The following is a 19,639-nucleotide window of genomic DNA, read 5'->3' as shown; positions in this document are numbered from 1 at the left end:
CTAGGGATGATTCCCGTAGTATAGATAGCGTTGAACAGTTCTACTATTATGTCCAGGTTTTTCTCGTTGACCAACTTTATCAGCTCTCTAGGTAATTCATCTGGACCAGAAGATTTATTGGTTTTCATAGAGTCTATTGCCTGACTAACCCCTGATTTGGTTATCTCTGGGCCCACATCTCCGGTTTGGCTATCTACGGATATACTAGCTTCTCTCTGGTCATGAAATAGTTCCTCGATGTACTCTTTCTATCGTCATAGTTTTCGTTCTGTCTCCATTATAATATTTCCGTTTTTGTCGAGCAATATATTTGAAGTTCTTCTATTTCGTATTCCGGCTAGTTCTTTGACTTTTTATGTAGGTTGAAGTTGTCATATCTGTTTTGCAGTTCTTCTATTTCTTTACATTTTTCAGAGAAGTAGGTTTCTTTAGCCTCCCTAATTGTTCTTCTTATTTGGGTTTGAAGATGTTTATAGCGGGTTTTATTGCTGGTTTTGTTTTTTCTTCTTTCATTCATCAACTCTAGAATTTCCTGCGTCATCCATTCGTCTTTCTTACATTTGGTTGTTGTAAGTACTTTCTTACTTGGCTTTAATATAGAGGTTTTGAAAAATTGCCACTGCTGTTCTACGTTGCAATTATTTCCTGGGTTTCTGTCTAGCTAGATTTGTGTTGATTTCGTGTTTCAGATTTTCTTTTGTTTCTTCTGACTTTAGTTTCTGTATGTTAAGTTTATTGTTGTTGCGGCTTTTTTGCGTCTTTTTTAGTTGAAGTTGAAACCTAGCAATAAGAAGACTATGATCAGAAGATACGTCCGCTCCTGGATATGCCTTTACTGCCTGAATTGAGTTTCGATATCTGTGCTTTATTAGGATGTAGTCAATTTGATTTCTGACGATTTTGTTATCTTTGTCAGCTGGCGATTTCCATGTATAAAGGCGTCGCTTAGGTAATTTAAATAATGTATTTGCAGCTATAACATTATGCTTCTGGCAAAATTCTATTAGGCGATCCCCTCTGTCGTTTTGTTCGCCAAGCCCATATGGTCCTACATGAGGGTAGCATTTTCCTTCGCCAATTTTTGCATTGAAATCACCCATGATCACTGTTATGTCTCTGGTTGCTGTGACATGTAAGGTTTTTTTAAGAACACTCACTATGGATGGCAACACGAAAGATTCACCGACCACAACTCTCTAATCCGCCCACAGTATTTGCCAAATACCTGGAGGAAGTGTCCCAACCACATGCTCAAACAATAATCTCGATGCAGGATCCATAGAATTAGAATATCCATACCAACCTGAAGCACCATTGGAGAAATTCACTGCCAAGTAAGTTTTCAAAAAAATTCAAACAGATCTGAATGCGAAAAAGACCGTAGGGTTCGATTTGTTACTGCAAGAATTCTAAAAGAACTTCTCAAAAAAATAGTGCAATATTTAACACAGATTTTTAACGGAATCTTGAGAACTGGTTAATATCCTCTTTTGTGGAAAAATCGCACAAATCCTCTTAATAGACCTGTCAGTCTACTTTCAGTGATGTCAAGAGTTTTTGAAAATCTACCACTAGACAGATTATAGCCGGTTCTCGTGGAACAGCAGCTAATTCCCAACCACCACTTTGGATATAGACAGCAACACGTTACCACTGAACAATTTCACCGAATCTGTAATTCCATAAACAGAGCCTTAGAAAAGAAGAAATACTGTTCTTCAACCTTTTCGGATATTTAGCAGGCTTTTGATAAAGTCTGGCACACAGGACCCCGATTTTTTACCCTTAGCTTCGTTATCGAACGTATTCGCTTCGTATCTGTTTCAGTGTACAGATAGCGAATGATCGATAACGGAGCGAAGGGTCAAAAATCGGGGTCCTGGGCCTCGATTTTTGACCCTTCGCCTCGTTATCGAACGTATTCGCTTCGTATACTAAACAGATACGAAGCGTATACGTTCGATAACGAAGCGAAGGGTCAAAAATCGAGGCCCTGGTCTGCTATACAAAATAAGATGAGTCCTTCCTCTCGACTACTTTCTAATCAGGTCATATCTTGACGACCGCCATTTCCTTGTAAAAGTAAAGGATCAGTGTAGTCAGTGGCGTACCGAGAGATAGGCGGGCCCTCCCGCCCAATAAAAACACCCATCGTATATCAAAGTTTTTAATAAACATTAAATATAAATCATTATAATATATCATAAAATATATATCATATATTTATAAAAACTCAAGCTAATTTCATTTACTCATGGTTTTGTTGTAAATTTTGAAGATCCGCTCGGATTGAGATGTTTGGCATACACATAGCTAGCACGTCAAACAAAAAAAAAGTGATATTGTGCCAATGTGTACTTTTGCCCTGGGGTGAGTTTCACCCCCTTCTCGGGGTTGAAAAACGTACGTTCAAGGTAAGTCCGGAATTGGATAAAATGACTAATTCTAAGCAACAAAGCAACTTTAGTTCTATAGAGTTTTTTTCACTAAATCAACACTTTTCGAGTTATTTGTGAGTGAATATGTTTATTTTTCAACAAAAAAAAACACGTTTTGAGACGTTTTTTCGCAAATAATTCAAAAAGTAAGTATTTTGTCGAAAAAATATTCCTAATAAAAATATAGCTTATAAAAAGTGAAAAAAAATGATGTATAAAAGTCTGTAGACACAAAAGGAGCAGATTTGTAGGTAGGTAATACAAGTAGGTTCTTATTCGTCAAATTTCAAACCGAATATATCAACGTGAAATAATCAAAACTGAAGCACTTTTCGAGAAAACTCATGACAACTTTTTTATAGTTTTTAATAAAGCTTTATTTTTGCTTTTTTGTTTTGTTTTTAATCAATATTAAGTAGTATGTAACGCTCAAAATAAACTTGGCCCTTTTTTTGGTAAAAAAAATCGTAAAAATCACACCCTAATTAGCATCCCAAATGAAAATAATCGTTACCGCTTCACAAGTTACTTGACTTATGTCTTGTTAATTTATGATAAGTTTTATAGGTTCAAAGTGCTTATTTTTGAAAAAAAAATTGGTTTTAAATTAAAGAAATTTTATTTTAATTTTGAAATTTTTTTAAATAACTTAAAAATTATTGGTGATACCAAAAATATCAACTAGAAAAATATCATGGGTTATGCTATTGTGAATATTTTGGACTTTTTGTTTTCCGGAAGACAAAATTTGGTTAAATAAGATATATCTGTTCAAACTTTGTATACACTCGTGATAAGTGACTCGTTTAAGCCGTGTTAGTTAGGTAGTGCCTATATTTATCCTTATTATCCGTACCACTATTGTCGATATTTAGAATTTAAAATCAGTTATTAAGAATTACCTAAAAGTACAGGCTGAAGAATGAGGGTACTATAAACACGAGTATTGAGCCTATTGTATTGGGATTATTTTTATGACCCACCCTATAAAACTTGCATTAAATATCTCAGTTTCCGAACTTCTGCAACTTTGTATAGTTTACCTACAATTTATTCATGGATCGTGCTGATATAAAAAAATACAAGTGTTTGAGTTAGCACGTGTAAGAAAGAAAGTTGGGTCTGAAACACAATAAAGTGTACTGGTTAATAGGAAAAAGGTCACAACTTGTCACTATCAAAGAACTAATTAAGATTAAATCATTAATAGACTCAGGTTTTATTTCTAATGTAGTTGTATTCTATTTTAGTTGAAAAATTGTGAAAATTGCTTTGGATCTGAAAGGCCAGAATTATTTTGACAATCTGTGGTTTACTCTCAAACACTGTGTAAAAAACACACTAATATGAGATTGTAATCATTGTTTTAACTGTACTCAAATATCTATAATTATGATATCTACAGCATAGGATAACCCAAACAGGTACATCCTCTAAATAATATGAGTTTATTTCTTCAATGGATCCGATGATTTACGACACAAATGCGTCTTAATTCGCTGCAAGGCCTGTGGGGTTCTGGCTCGCATTTCCGAAAAGATTTATGTGGATAAAATCATCGGCGATCACTGTAATTAGACGATTTATTATGTAAGCTAAGGTAACGTCGTAAATTATTTTAGGAGTTAATTTACAAGGTGGAATCTATGGGGTGTCGTCGTTTAGAAGTCGACAAGAGGTTAGAAGTGATTCATCACGAAATAGACGCAAAAAATAAAATTGATAACATAGATGATTGTAACATATAGGGTGTTTCATTAATAATTGGAAATATTTTAACTCTCGATTACTGGGCTCAAAATATTAAGCTTTAACCCAAATCACTTAAATACATTGTGAATTATTAGGGTGGAACGAAAAAAATGTTTTTATAATTTCAATATGTAATAGTGATAGAAAGTTGCATATATCCATTGTTAAGCCACAAATAAAATATTTTTCCAAACAAAATATTTTTAGAGGTGCCGCAAAAGGGTTAAAAATTAAAAATTTTTAGTTAAATTTTGCGAATTTTGATGATTTTGGTTTGGTAAAAAATAGCTATTTTAATGCCTTAATTCCTATTTTAAATGATAAATACACACTCTAAAACTACTCTTTAAAGATAATTTTAGTTTAAACTTACAACAATCCAATATTTATTTTTACTAAAACTGGCAAAGTTTGAAGTACATAGAATTCCAAATTTAAAGAAATGTTTAATAATAAATATTTATTTTATTCCTTAATATAATTTAACATTCTAACTATAGTAGAAGAGCACATTTCAATAGGAGAGGAACCTGGATCAACCTTCCTAGGACATAATAACTCCTGACCTGCTTCCGGAACAGGTGAAGCTATAGAAGATAATATAATGGAGCATTTTCAAGGTGACAATCCTTTGAACATTTCCAATATAACAGCTGTCGGATACGATGGAACTGCAACTAACACCGGTGTTAACAATAGTGTAATTGCTTTAATAGAAAAAAACCTAAATAATCCACTGCAGTGGCTGATTTTTTTGTTTCATACCAATAAATTGCCTTTGCGTCATTTGTTTTGCATATTGGATGGAAAAACTAAAGGCCCTAATGAATTTGGAGGGGTTTTAGGCAAAGAACTTAAAATCTATAACCAGTTTCCTGTGGTTAATTTCGCTCCCATGCAAAACAACCTCCCTATTCTAGAGATTAAGGAGATCAAAAATATTTACTTGAAATGTGCAAAGCAATCTCCAGTGGTGTATGTCCTTCTAATCTTTCTTTAAAAACCCTTCTGATCTTTTTTAGAATCCCCTGGGAAATTAGCTCATTCACAATGGCTTACGTTGGCCAATCGCCAGATTGTGACCCAGAAAATGTGCTTCTTTCCATGTTATGCGACAAGAGAAAACACATAAGAGAACTAGGTCTGCGGCGACTTTTGAAGGCAAGATCGGAACTCATAAATGGTGTAAGGAAGTTTGTTGTCCCGAAGCTTAAGTTTAATGCCAATGACTATCATCATCATCATCATAAGTGGGTCGACAATCCGTCGTGGATCTTGGCCTGCTCACAAAGAAGTCGCCACTCCTGTCGATTCCTGGCAACATCCCTCCATCTTCTGACCCCTAGAATCTTTAGGTCTTCTTCCACATCATCAATCCATCTTCTTCGTGGTCGTCCTCTACTTCTTGTGCCCTCTGGTTTTGAAAATGTTAATCTCTTAGTGTATTCGTGGCCAATGACTATCATGGATATAATTAAATGGACGGAAGAAGAAATTACTGAGCCTCCTATGACAAAACATATAACTGACGAGGACTTAAAAAAGTATATAAGTGATGCAAGAGACCCTAGTTGTCAGGTGCAGCGTGTGGATTTTCCGTATTTTCTCTTAGTACTTTCCGTATATTCTCTTAGTGTCTGTGGTTTTGAAGCAAGAAATGGCTTTATTAGAACAAATATTGTCTCCCAAAAGATTATGCCCAAGGAGACAAAAAAAAAACAATTTATTTAAGTATCAAGAGGAATATTGTAACTAAAGAAATCTTACAGCAATGTGTTCATATTTATAGCAATGATAGCAATGTTAACTGTTATTAGAAACAATATTTGGCTGAGATATGTTAGCTGTGGCACCAGGTTAAATATATAAAATATTTGAAATTGGCTCTATTTTTTTTTAAACCTATATTTTCAAAGCTCTGGCGGCACCTCAAGATGTAAACCTAGAACAAAAATATTTTGCAGTTTTATTATAGACATGAAAAGGCACCTTTCGAGTGCTATTAGAAAGTTCTTTGAAAAACAATTTTTTTTCCAATCCTTTCGTTCCACCCTATTGTGAATCCTTACTGAGTTACTTACTGGGTGATTTATTTAAAAATTAAAAAAATATTTTGTACCTAGTATTTTAAAACTATTTGACATATCCTTTTCATACTTGACAGGACGTGTAAGTACCGTACAACTGTTCTTAGACATTTACTACGGTTGCCTGTTTCGACTAACCATTAAGACCGCGATTACGTCACGAGAGTACAGTAATTTGAATCGTAATATGATTAATCGGTATTTTTATGCCTTTGATGTATGGAAAATAGTAAAGATAGTTGTGAAATGAAGATGTTTAGTGGATTATAATATGTACTTAATTATGGAAAACTGTTGATATTTGGGTGATTTGGTACTTAAAATTAATCAGGATCGGTTGTTCATGTTTATCCAACGGTTAATTCAAGATTTACGGAAATCTAGTACTTCAGTCTCCATTCTACACTGAAAATTTGTGGCTAAATAATACTGAACTCCCATCAATACTAGATTAAACTATTGAATACATACCGTCCTTAGAGGTCAGCTAGGATTGTGTGAATTAGAATTACTTGTATAATTTATTGCAAGAATTTAAACATTAGGTAATAAATTTGGCTACACTAGAGCCTGTACCTGGCATTCTAAAATTTCATCAACTTTATTATTACGTTAATACATAATGAAATTTTAACGTTTTAACGTTTCTTTTTTTAATTTAAAAATAGGCTTGTGTACCTACTCTCGTGACGTAAGTCAAGTTTCCCCATCACAGTTGGAGTAGGCAACCGTAGTAAATGTTTAAGAACCTTGGTACCGTACACTCTATTAAATTAAATACTTAAACGTTTCTGGCTACTAGCAGCGGCGTACGACAGGGAAAGAGGAAATTATACGCCACTGGCAGAATTGCTATGTGAGTGCAATTTTTCGATTGTCCAATATGGTTTAATGCCCGCATATATTTCAAATGAACTATACAGTTACTCGGCAAAATATTTCTACGATTACTCGCCTCGTGTAATAAAACCGAAAGATTTACATACACCTGACAGTTTTCACACATTTATTATTTGATAGCAGTGAAAAAATGCGAATGACTAATATCCGTTACAAGGTACTGCACCTGCAATGTTACATTGACCAAAAATTCTGCATACAATAAAAAAAGCAGCACGCCTGAAGATTTTGTCATTTGATCAACGCTATTTTTCGCATTATTAAGTCTGTAGCATTTTTGACTCACGTATTGTTGGTTGCATCATAAAAATGTTTTATTAACTTTGCTATAAATCACACTTTATTCAATCAGAAGTCAAAAATATTGTGCTGTTTATAGTTCCGAGAAAAAAATGTCGACAAAACGACCAACTGTTTTCAGATTTTGCCAAGAAACAAAATGAAAAGGAATTGGTGATGCAAACTTCTACCAATAGGTCATTACTTTTTTAAAACACTTTATTGTCCGATAGTTTACCAGTGGCGACTCGTGACTTTTTCTGAAGTGTTACCAAAACCAGATGTAAAAAATCTTATTTAAAAAAAATGAAGATATGGCTAAATGTATATAGGGTGAGGCAGATAACTGGCCTATTAGAAATATCTCGAGAACTAAAGGCAACAGAATCATGAAAATTAGAAGAAAGGGGTTTTGAAGGATGATCTATTAAATGAAAATATTTTCATCTCTTTGCAACTTCCGGTTATACCGGAACCAACTTCCGGTTATACCGGTTATAACTTCGTTTTTTTTTAATGGGACACCCTGTATATTTTTACATTTTTGGATTCTCTTCGATGTCTTCTTTCTGGAAATATAAGGTTTTGTAATATTATACAGGGTAGTTTAAAAGATAATTACGTTTTTTTATTAATTTCGTAGCAACATTCACACCCTGTAGAATTGTAGTAGTTTGACATCTAAAACTCTACTTACGTTCAAATGATTTTTAATATACTCTACTATTGTTAAGAATCATTAGCATAGCTAAAATTTTAATTTTAGTATACAGGGTTTGTCGAAACTCGGAATGAGTATTTTCTGAGTTTTCTTAAATGGAACACCCTATATTTTTGTATTGTAGTGAAATGATATTTTGTAGTACTTTTTTATTTCTTAAGCATTCCCTATACCTAACTGCTTTAATTTGTAAGTTATTGGTGATTCAAGCACATTCATTTTAACAAAAAATACGTAAAATTTTATTAGGTTGGCCGTGAAAATACTCAATCCCAAATAATTTTTCAGAAATAAATACATATTAATCCAGACTGGTCCTTAATTACCAATAATGGTTGAGCTATCGAAATACCTACTGAGTTAAGATTGTTGGTGCGATTAACAATTAAGCACAAATTAAAGCAGTTAGGTATAGGGAATGCTTAAGAAATAAAAAAGTACCATAAAATATCATTTCATTACAATACTAAAATACAGGGTGTTCCATTTAAGAAAACTCAGAAAATACTCATTCCGAGTTTCGACCAACCCTGTATACTAAAATTAAAAATTTAGCTATACTAATGATTCTTAACAATAGTAGAGTATATTAAAAATCATTTGAACGTAAGTAGAGTTTTAGATGTCAAACTACTACAATTCTACAGGGTGTTAATTTTGCTACGAAATTAATAAAAAAACGTAATTATCTTTTAAAATACCCTGTATAATACTACAAAACCTCATATTTTAAGAAAGAAGACATCGAAGAGAATTCAAAAATGTAAAAATATACAGTGTGTCCCATTTAAAAAACGAAGTTATAAGCAACTTCCGGTATAACCGGAAGTTGCAAAGAGATGAAAATATTTTCATTTAATAGATCATCCTTCAAAACCCCTTTATTCCAATTTTCATGATTCTGTTGCCTTTAGTTCTCGAGATATTTCTAATAGGCCCTTATTTGCCTCACCCTGTATATACACTCACCGGCACAAAATTCCGCCACCCAAAATTTTTGATTAAGTTTGACAATCTATAACTTTATTATTTGTACTTCGATTTTCAAGATTCTTGCACGAGTTTGTAGGTACATGTATTGATGTCAATTGCTATTATTCTGGTAACAAAAATTTTTTGCTTAAATGGCATTATACGGGGATGAATGTAAGCGTTGTTTTTTCTCCTAACTTTAAAAAATTCTGTGAAAAAATTGGAGGGCTGATTTTGTTTCATACTCCTTTTGTATTATCCTGGAGGTATCACTAAGGTCTTGTTTTTTTAATTATCTGAATATCTCTTTTCTTGTAAGAGCTGTATGTAATTAAAAACACTGCTATGAAGGTTTATTTAATTAAAAATAACAAACGCACTAAAATTAACAAAACAAAACAATTCAATAGCGGTTATGTCCACCTCTTGTAGCAACGACTGCTCGCAATCTGTTTAGCATCTAATAATGATGTGTTTTCCTTGCCTGGGGAATAGCCCGATATTCCTCTACCAGGGCCATAACTGTACCAAATTTTCTGAAGGCCTAGGATGACGGCAAATAGCTCTTTTTATTCATCACATAAATGTTCAATATGATTGAGATCTGGGCTGCATGCAGGCCATTCTAATCTTATCAATCCAATATCAATTGTATGAGTCAATCAGTTTTTTTATTTACAAAAAATGGTACAGCTTTTACAAGAAAAAAGATATTCGGATAATTCAAAAAACAAAATGTTGGTGATGCCTCCGGGACTATGAAACAAAATCAGCTATTCCATTTTCCACAGAATTTTTTAAAATTAGAAGAAAATACAACGCTTCCTTTCACCCCTGTACAATGATATGCAAGCAAAATTTTTTATTACCGGAATAATACCAAACAATATGAATACATGTACCTACAAACTGGTGCAAGAATCTTGAAAATCGGAGCACAAATAATAAAGTTATAAATTGTCAAACCTAATCAAAAATTTTGGGTGGCGGAATTTTGTGCCGGTGAGTGTAGCTTAAATAATATCATTTTGTATATCACTTGAAAATCTCGAAAAAACAGATGTTTCTAGATGTTGACAAAATTGTTGATCTTTTTTGGCAATTAATGTTAACAATTCCCTGTAATTGCCTCGATTGTAAAAGTCGTCGCACTCAAAATGACCACGAAACGCTAGTTCTTGTTTGGCCTAAAAACATACAGTATCTATTATAAGTGTGTTAAGGATATACCTATCTATTTTTTTAACAAACTCATTATGTTTAGCAATATTTGCTTTAAAAGCTTGGTTAAGAGAACTTTTGATTTTTGTTTTGCCAAACTGAATCAAATTGGGTATACATCTTACATGTAGGTAACGGAGAAATTTCATGTCTCCTTTTTAAAAATCTAACACTATTTAGATCGTGAACCTGGTCCACCCATTTTTCTGTAGAAACCAGAAGACATGGCCAACAATACAGTATATTTTTCTTGCAACCATAATATAACCAAGGATTTTCACTGTACCAACTAAATTTAAAATATCGAACTACGTTTGTTGATTCCTTTTTTAAATTGTTTAAAATAAGTCTTTCATTTTTAATCTCATTTTTTTCTTCAAAATTATACAAGGAGAATTACTTTTCAAGTAGTTGATCGATTAAGAAGCGACACATCCATGGTTAACTGCACGCACACTTTTTATAGGTAGTCACCAATTTTAAATCTGGTAACAGCGCTGCTGATACACAGCACGCTTATGCCGTCGCTTCTTCAAAATTTTCAGTCACTAGCCGGTTCCGAGCGCCAGCGTGGGTACATAACCATTGTAACCAGAAATGAGTCTGACATCTTGCCTTCTGACCCGCTCTCGTGTAATGAAGACACTCGTAGTTGAATGTTAATCTTGACTACAGAAAATTCCACTCAGTGGCGGATCTACGGGGAGCGAAAATGGGGAAATTCGCCCCTTAAAAACATCCAAAGTTGACGAAAAAAATTGTTGAAACATAATATATTAGCTGACGTGAAACTTAAACCACCGACAGACACATTCAACCTAATAAACACGCTAGTTACAAAAATAAAGGGAACTGAATGCGTATAAGTTATTATTTATGTCTTTTATTTATTTCGGTTTATCTTTTTTATGCCTTTTGGTTGGTGTTTCATTGGTTTCATTGAAATCCCCCCCTTAAGGCAAATGTCCTCTCCCAAGGCAAATGTCTAGATCCGCCACTGATTCCACTTAATATATGTATTTCATTTATAACAACACATATTGAACTATAAAAAACCAAACCTTACATTCCAATAAAATCGCAAGTAATACGCAAGGAATATGAATATGACCAATAAAAATGAGTAATATGATCAAGTCAAACAACTCAGCACCAACATAACGAGATTGTTAAGGATTAAGTACAGTACACGAATATCAATAAACAGTTATTTCCTCATAACTTATCCTTAAAATCACTTTATTTGTGACATTTACAATACTTACCAAATGCAGCGTACTAAATTATCTGTTAATTATCTTTATTATCTCGTAAAATATAGTGATAAATGCTTCTCGACCCCAAAAAGCCGACCTACTTGATAATTGTAATCGCGATTTCGTTTTGTTTATTTATTTTTACACGATAACAAAGTAATGTAAGAGTTTAGTCAGGTGGAATACAGTAACCGGTAACCAAATAGAAAACCCCCCAAAAAATATTTTTGGTAAAATTCGCTAAAAGACCGATGAGAAAATAATTGAGTTAATGAGAAGTGAAACTGTGAAACTCATGTTCTCCGCCACTAAGAGATACAAACCCGGATTCCTTAAAGCTTGTTGATTTTCCTTTTAAACACTTAAGTTCTTAGGGTGGTCATATTCTTCATCTTCTTCAGATGCAAATCCGCTAATGGATGTTAGCGATCACATTTTTCATTAACTCTCTGTTTCTTGCAATGTTCTTCTTCTTCTAAATTGTACAATTTACTACCGGATAATTTAAAACAATTTAAAAATTATAAAAAACATAGGTATAAATATGAAATTAAACAATGGATTGGGAGCAAATCAACAAAATTTTGCGAAAAACTTATTAATGGACAATTCTAATAAATAAACTTAAGTATGAAATAAATATCGAAAATAAAGTTTACATCTATAGAGATTTTTATTATCAACTGCAACATTCCTTGAATTGATGGACACATTTATATCACAAATTACATATAGTAAAATTAGTATATTTTTATTTTTTTCTGTTAATGTTAGAGTTTTTAGTATTTTTATAAATTCCCATATAACTGTATACATTTATACAATTGTTAAATATTTTTTGTTTTTGTTTATATTGTAAGTTAATATATTATATTTTTAAGTCTCACGCACAAGGGGTGCTACTTTTGTATGTATATTAATAATATATTATACAAGGTAGCTCAACTTCAGTGAGTTATTTATGTTTATTTAGGTAGTACTCATTATGCTTTTTATTTTTTGTAAATCTTTATTGTTATTCCTAAATAAAAAAATATAAAAAAAATATATTCTTCAGCCTTCAGTAATCCAACTTTGGATATAGGCCTCCCCCAATTAAATCCAGTGTTGTCTATTTTGCGCCACCTGTTTCCAGTTGTGTCCTCCAAACTTCTTTGTCATCGGCCCATCTCATTTGTGGCCTTCCTATACTTCTTCTTCCTAACCACGGTCTCCATTGTTGTATTTCGTGATTCCATCTTTTATTCTTCAGTCGGACATTGTGTCCTGCGAAGCTCCATTTTAATTTGGCAGCATGTTCTCCTGCGTCTTTTACTTTGGTTTTGCTTCTTATCCATGTATTTGTTTTTTTGTCTATGAGCCTCACCCCGAGCATTGATCTTTCCATCGCTCTCTGTGCCTTTACTATTTTATCCATATTGGCCTTGGTGAGTGTCCACGTCTGTGAACCAAACGTAAGTATAGGGAGGATACACTGATCGTAAACTCTGGTTCTAAAATATTGTTTTATTTTAGTGTTTTTCAAGATCCAACTCAGTTTTCCAAATCCTGCCCACGCTAACCTTATTCTTCTAGTAATTTCGGCAGTTTGATTTTCTTTGATAACTTTCATTATCTGTCCCAGATTAATCATCATAAATCTATGTCATTCAACGTTATTTTTGTAATGTTCGGTGTATTCGTCATTACTTTTGTTTTTTTTAAGTTCATCTTAAGACCTACTTTTTCCGAAGCTTGAACTAGTTACGTCATCATGGTCTGTAATTCTTCGAAACTTGTAGCGAATATTACAATGTCGTCAGCATATCTCAAATGACTCAGTTTTCTTCCATTAACATTTATTCCTTTATCTACCTAGTTAATGTCTTTGAACACGTCTTCAAGTCCCAGTGTGAAAGCTTTGGTGAAATAACGTCTCCCTGGCGAACTGTTGATTGGTATAGCTTTGGTTTTCTCATCTATTTGTATTTTCATTGTAGCTTTCTTGTAAATATTATGTATGAGCATTCTGTATTCAGAATCTATCCTGCAGTTGTTCATAGCTCTCTCTATTGCCCAAAGTTCTATGGAGGCGAATGCCTTTTCATAATCAACGAAGCCAATATATAAGTTCAAGTGATATTCATTGGCTTTCTCTATTAGAGTTCTGACTGTAAGAAGATGATCCGCTGTACTGTAATCCTTCTTGCAATATGTATCAGATATTGTATGTCGTTAATCCCTGTCCATTGCCTTAGGTTTCGGAGCCCGGACATTTTCTTGCGTCCCATTCCTCTCTTGCCTTAGTTGTCTTCAATTTTACCCACGATTATAATAAGTTGGAGGAACTGGTATTTTTAATTTCGCGTGATGTGACCTAGATACGCGGTTCTCCTTTTCTTGCTGGTTTTAAAAAGTTGGCGTACTTGGTTGATTCTTTTAAAGACATCTACATTTGTGACTTTCGCCGTCCATGGTATCTTTAGGACACGGCGATAAAGCCACATTTCGAAATCTTCTAATCTGTTCATATCCCTCGTTTTGAGTGTCCAACCCTCTACGCCATATAGCAGCACCGATCATACGTAGCACTCAATAAACCTTAGTCTCAGTTGAAGATCGAACTCTGAACAGGTCAGTACTTTCCTGAATTTTGCGAAAGCTTATCGAGCTTGCTCATTGCAACATTTTACTTCCCTGTCCGATACCCAGTCTTCAAAAGTTTTTAAGTGCATCCAAGTTTCTGGAAATGATCATGAATTTGGTCTTTTTCGTATTAATCTCGAATCCCATTCGATTAATGTATTCTCCGATTATAGTGACAAGTTGTTGAAGATCATCATCATCATCAGCGTATCGTATGTTGTTGATCAATACTTAATTCACTATAATTCCCATCTCTGCATCTTCCAAAGACTCTTGAAACACGGCTTCCGAATAAAAGAGGGGAAAGCACAGATCCCTGTCGAATACCGCTTCTTATATGGATGGGTTTGGATTGGATATAGAATTGTCTATTTTTAATTGTGCCGTTTGATACCAGTACAAGTTTTCAATGCATCTTATGTCTTTTTGGTATATATCAAGTTTCTTGAGGATCTGCATTAACCGGTGTTGGCCACGGCATTTTCGTAATCTAAAAAGCATAGGAACACGTCATTCTTCTGATCATAACAATTTTGGACCAGCACCTGTGTTGCTACTATTTCTTCCCTTGTTCCTAAACCTTATTTAAACCCGAACTGAGAATCACTGGTGTCCCATTCACATTTTTTGTATAATCTTTGATGTAGTATTTTTAAGAATATCTTTAAAGTGTGACTCATCAGGCTAATGAGTCTGTGATCCTCACATCTTTTTGCATTGTCGGGAATAAAGGCAGGGCGTTACTAGTGTTTAGGATAGCAACCAGTTTCATAAATAAAATTAAATACTTTATGTAGTGCTGAAATTCTCTTTTCATCCAGTGGTTTGAGTATTTCTGAAGGGATTTCATCTGGCCCAGGTGCCTTATTATTTTTTGAAATTATTATTGCATTTTCTATCTCCTCTTTAGTGATTAAAGGGACAGTCATCTGGTCGTCTGTATAAACTTCACTCATGGGTCTTTCGTCATGGAAGAGCTCCTGATATAGTTTTTCCATATATAAATTTTCTCCTTTTCATCCAGCACTATCTGGTTATCCTGATTAACTATGGTAGTTAGTCTTCGTTTTCTTTATATTCCAGCAGTCTTCTTTTTTTATGCAAATTATGGTCGGTCGTGCTGTTGTTGTAAATGTTCTACATTCTAGATCAGGGGTGGGCAAAAGCCGGCCCGCGGGCCGAATCCGGCCCTTTTGCTTACTTTATCCGGCCCGTTGAGAAATCCCGCAAGCAATTTTTTTACGAGCCTAGGCGCAATGCTTTTTAAATGCAATTTAAAAACTAATAAGTATTTTTGAAAATTTTAAACGCTGAATGAAATATTACATTATTGCCGAGGGCCGAAAGTCCCTGAAAATTTCTATGTTTCTTTTAATAAGTCACAGGGGTGAAAAAAAAGAGAAAATTTAATGTGTTTTTTAATTTCAAATATCTCATTCAAAAGAAACTGTTTGTTTATTCTAAGGGATTTTCGGCCCTCGGTAATAATGTAATCTTTCATTCGGCGATTAAATTTTTCCAAACAATTTATTAGTTTTCTCATGATTCGAAAAAAAGGAATGCATTTAAAAAGCGTTCAGTTCAAAATCAACAGTATTGGTGTTCGTAGTATTCAATGAAATGAATCTCTTCTGCTTTTCTTAAAAGCATCTGTGTTTAACCCGGTCCAAGCTTCTCACATCTCAAAAGCTTCTAGCTTTCTTATTAAGTCAGCATTAACAATTCAATAAACGAGAATAGAGTGGACATACCATTTTTATTATTATCCCGGTTTTTTATAGGGTTCTCCGCCTTCCGGTTCCCAGTTTCCAGCTTCGTCCGTCCGTCGGCATCGTTGCGTTCGCCAGGGTGAAGGTTTATTTTTGAGTACCTTCTGAATGCCACAGAGCTAGGATTGTTTCGGCTCTGCTCTCGTCTTTCCCTTGGCGTCAATTTTAAAATGTTTTGGCAGCCTGTCGTCGTCCATTCTTTCTACACGACCATACCAGATCAGTTGGCTCCTTTGAATTTCGTCGATGATGGTTAACTTCACATAACGGTTTACCATTCGATATCAGATTTGCAGATAGAATCTTTGGTTACTCAGAAATTTCCTTATCTTCATGAAGGCTGCTCTTGAATTTCTGAATTTAATTTTTTATCCGGATCCTTGTTATGGCTTAATTTAATAGACCATATTCAAAATTTCGTAATGTTTGCTGGGAACAAATTGTTCGCATGTACATCCACACCCAACTGTGGCAATTTATTATTAGTATTATCTATTATTAACAGTCAAATGTCTTTGTCCAAATCCTTTAAAATGATACTTACAGTATTTTTGTCAAGAAAATTTCTTGGGCAGAGAAAAACCTCCACCAAAAACATTAGCGTGTGCGCAGCGAACATACTGGGTATGGTATATGTAGGGTCCGGCCCGGGAGACATTTTGAAAATTTCATTTTGTTCTAGATACATACATTGTTGCTTAAGCCATTCATTTTTGCTATTGTTATCTTTGCTTTTATTTGCCTGTTAATGTTTTTATACATATTGCTGCCATCTTGGCCATTATTGTGTCTTCGTCGTTCATCCATTAGTAATGGTATTTATTATGTCATCCATTTTTGCTTCTTATTCTTTGGTTTGTACCCTAAATTGATTTTTCATGATGTCCGTTACAGCACTTGTAATCGTATTCCATATTGGTGTTATATCTTCGGCAATGTTTTTCGTCAATATTTGGATTTGTGTGTTTATTTCATTGCTTATTGCTGCTTGTATACCATTGGGTCTTTCAGTTCATCCAATCCTATCTGTTGTTGAGTTTCAGGATTGTTCTTGCATGAAAGATCGATCTTTATGACGGCCAACGGCCACTAATAGTAGGTGGTCAGAAGGCACATCCGCTCCAGGATATGTGCAAGCTCTTTTGACAGTTGTGATGAATCTACCATTGATAAGAATAAGGTCTATTTGATTTCTTATTATGTTCTGAGCTCTGTCGGCTGGAGATTTCCAAGTACATATAAAGGTGGAGTTGGAACCATGTGTTGGTAACTCTCATGTTTTCTTCCTGACAAAATTGTATAAGTCGGTCGACCCTGTCCTTCCTTGTTCCAAGACCATTTTTGTAATCATCATCATCAGCCTCTCTCAATCCACTGCTGGACATAGGCCTCCCCTGTTTGTCTCCAAAGTGTTCTAGAACACTGTAGAACACTTTAAATTTTTGTGATACCTGTGTTAAAATATTATCATTTATTGTCACAGCTCAGTTCAATCTCCCGTACTACTACATATGTATAAATAAAAAAACCATCAATTTGTAGTACCATACCGACAACCATATGGTATTGTAATGTGGTCCAATGTCAACCACTCCCTTAGAGATCTCTGTCGGCGCGGTACCCATGGCGGTACCCGGTGCACCGCGGTGTTGTAAGAAATCAATATAATGAGCAGAAAAGATTCAAATTGCGCGCCTTTCCTGCCTGCGGGCTCAGACTTTATGTCTCTCCGGCGAGATGTTCATTTGTTAACGCCGTTTTTGGTAGAAGAATTTAATTTGAAAAGTAAATAATCGCTGGTGAGGTGAATGGTCAGAGAAGGACTTTGTGTGGGTCTATTTTTTAGAACCTACATGAATTTATAACCCCAGATAAAACTAATAGAAACGATGGTGCCTGCTTTTATTGTTTTTTAAAGCACCAATTGTGGTACCAACACTGATTTATAGCTTTGCTGCAGCAAAGTGGACTGTGGGTGAAATTGTATCTAAATAATTTATTACTGCATTAAATTGTAAGGTACACAATATATAGAATGTATGATGGGCTTAATAATAAAAATAAAATATTTAACTGATTTTAAAAAGTAGAGTTATGGTATCAAACACCAACGTAAAGAGCAATAAAGCTGCGTGTAGTAGAGTTAGAGCAGTACGGATGAAATCGAAAAGAACTTGAAAAAGTCAGTGCAGTGGTGTGACATGAGACAAGAATTTCATTGAAACTACGAGTTACATTCTATAAGACCACTGTAAGATTAGCTGTGATGGATGAATGTGATTTTCTTCTTTTTGATGTGGCTATCCGTGACCAATGTTCGCGATTATCATGGAAATCTTTATCTGATCGGAGCATCGGAAAAGCTGCACATATGTTGTGTTAAACCAGCTTCTGGGGTTCTTTAATCAGGATGTTCGTCATCTTCCTGGGCACATCACACAGGATGGCTTGTAAGAGGGCATATCTGGATTCATTTCGCATAACGTGTCCGTAATACTCTAACTTTTGAGATTTGATTGTCGTCAGTACCTCTCGGTTTTTCTTCATTCTTCTGAGGACCTCAAATAGCCACATCTCAAATTCTCTCAATTTTCGGTACATATCCACGATTCCACATGTCCACAGGTCCACGATTCAATACCATAAAAAAGGACAGCGAAGAAGTAACATCGCAGCATTATTAGGGTAAGAACAGAACAAGTAGGTCGCGGTGGAGGTGGAGGTCGCGGTCGATGTCGATATCCATGTAAAACAAACACATTGCAGTGAATGGAAGAGAACAGAGCAGGTAAGTCGCGGTGGAGGTTTAGCGCGATGCCATCCAGGAGGTTTACATCGATGCTTTTGAAAATAAAATGAGTTTGTTTTACATGAATGTCTACTGCGCGGCCTACAAGGATGCTTCCCTGTAATTGTTCCGTTCGAAGCCAAGTTGTCATTACCTGCGCTATCTGAGTTGATACTTTTTATATAATCCCTTTTTTGTATTCAGTTTATTTTTGAATTTCTTCAAATTTCATTAAACTACTTCACTTGATAGTGGTTCTAGCTCGACTAACAGCGCAGGTGACCTACTTGCTATGTGCTGTCGACATCGACCGCGACTTACTAGTAGCATCCACCGCGACCTACACCTCCACCTCGACCCACTTGTTCTGTTCTTACCCTTAGGGATGCTTCCCTGTGATTGGTACGTTCGAAGCCAAGTTGCCATTATCTGCGCTATCTGAGTTGATACTTTTTATATAATCCCTTTTTGTATTCCGTTTTTTTTTAATTTCTAAAGTAATTAAATTCAGTAAATTTTTGAAATATGAAGGAGGATCTGATTATTTACAGCTGACATTTCATCACTATCATCACTTGACTGACACAACATCGCAAAAGCACAGTCTTTTTGTCATTCAAATTTCATTAAACTACTTCACTTGATAGTGATTCTAGCTCGACTGACAGCGCAGGTGACCTCCTTGCTATGTGCTGTCGACATCGACCGCGACTTACTAGTAGCATCCACCGCGACCTACACCTCCACCTCGACCCACTTGTTCTGTTCCAGAGGCGTGCGGTCCATGGAAGCGGGGGAAGCGCCGCTTCCCTATTTATTCGTCGATATAAG

General features: G+C 34.8%; 1 protein-coding gene and 1 long non-coding RNA gene across 2 annotated transcripts in view; one reads left to right on the top strand and one right to left on the bottom strand.

Moving 5' to 3' along the window:
• The window catches only part of LOC126892103 (uncharacterized), a 654,403-nt gene that overhangs the window by 348,806 nt on the left and 285,958 nt on the right, over positions 1-19,639 (top strand). The gene's annotated exons all lie outside the window — the stretch shown is intronic.
• On the bottom strand, positions 19,012-19,520 carry LOC126892104 (uncharacterized). Its single transcript, XR_007700677.1, has 2 exons — positions 19,487-19,520; positions 19,012-19,091 (listed from the first exon to the last, which is right to left on the bottom strand). It is a non-coding gene; the product is annotated as an uncharacterized LOC126892104 (long non-coding RNA).

The sequence above is a fragment of the Diabrotica virgifera genome, chromosome 9 (genome assembly GCF_917563875.1).
Source record: "Diabrotica virgifera virgifera chromosome 9, PGI_DIABVI_V3a".
Classification (NCBI taxonomy): Eukaryota; Metazoa; Arthropoda; class Insecta; order Coleoptera; family Chrysomelidae; genus Diabrotica; species Diabrotica virgifera.
Note: the sequence above shows the minus strand (reverse complement) of the source record. Positions and strands in the feature narration are given on the sequence as shown.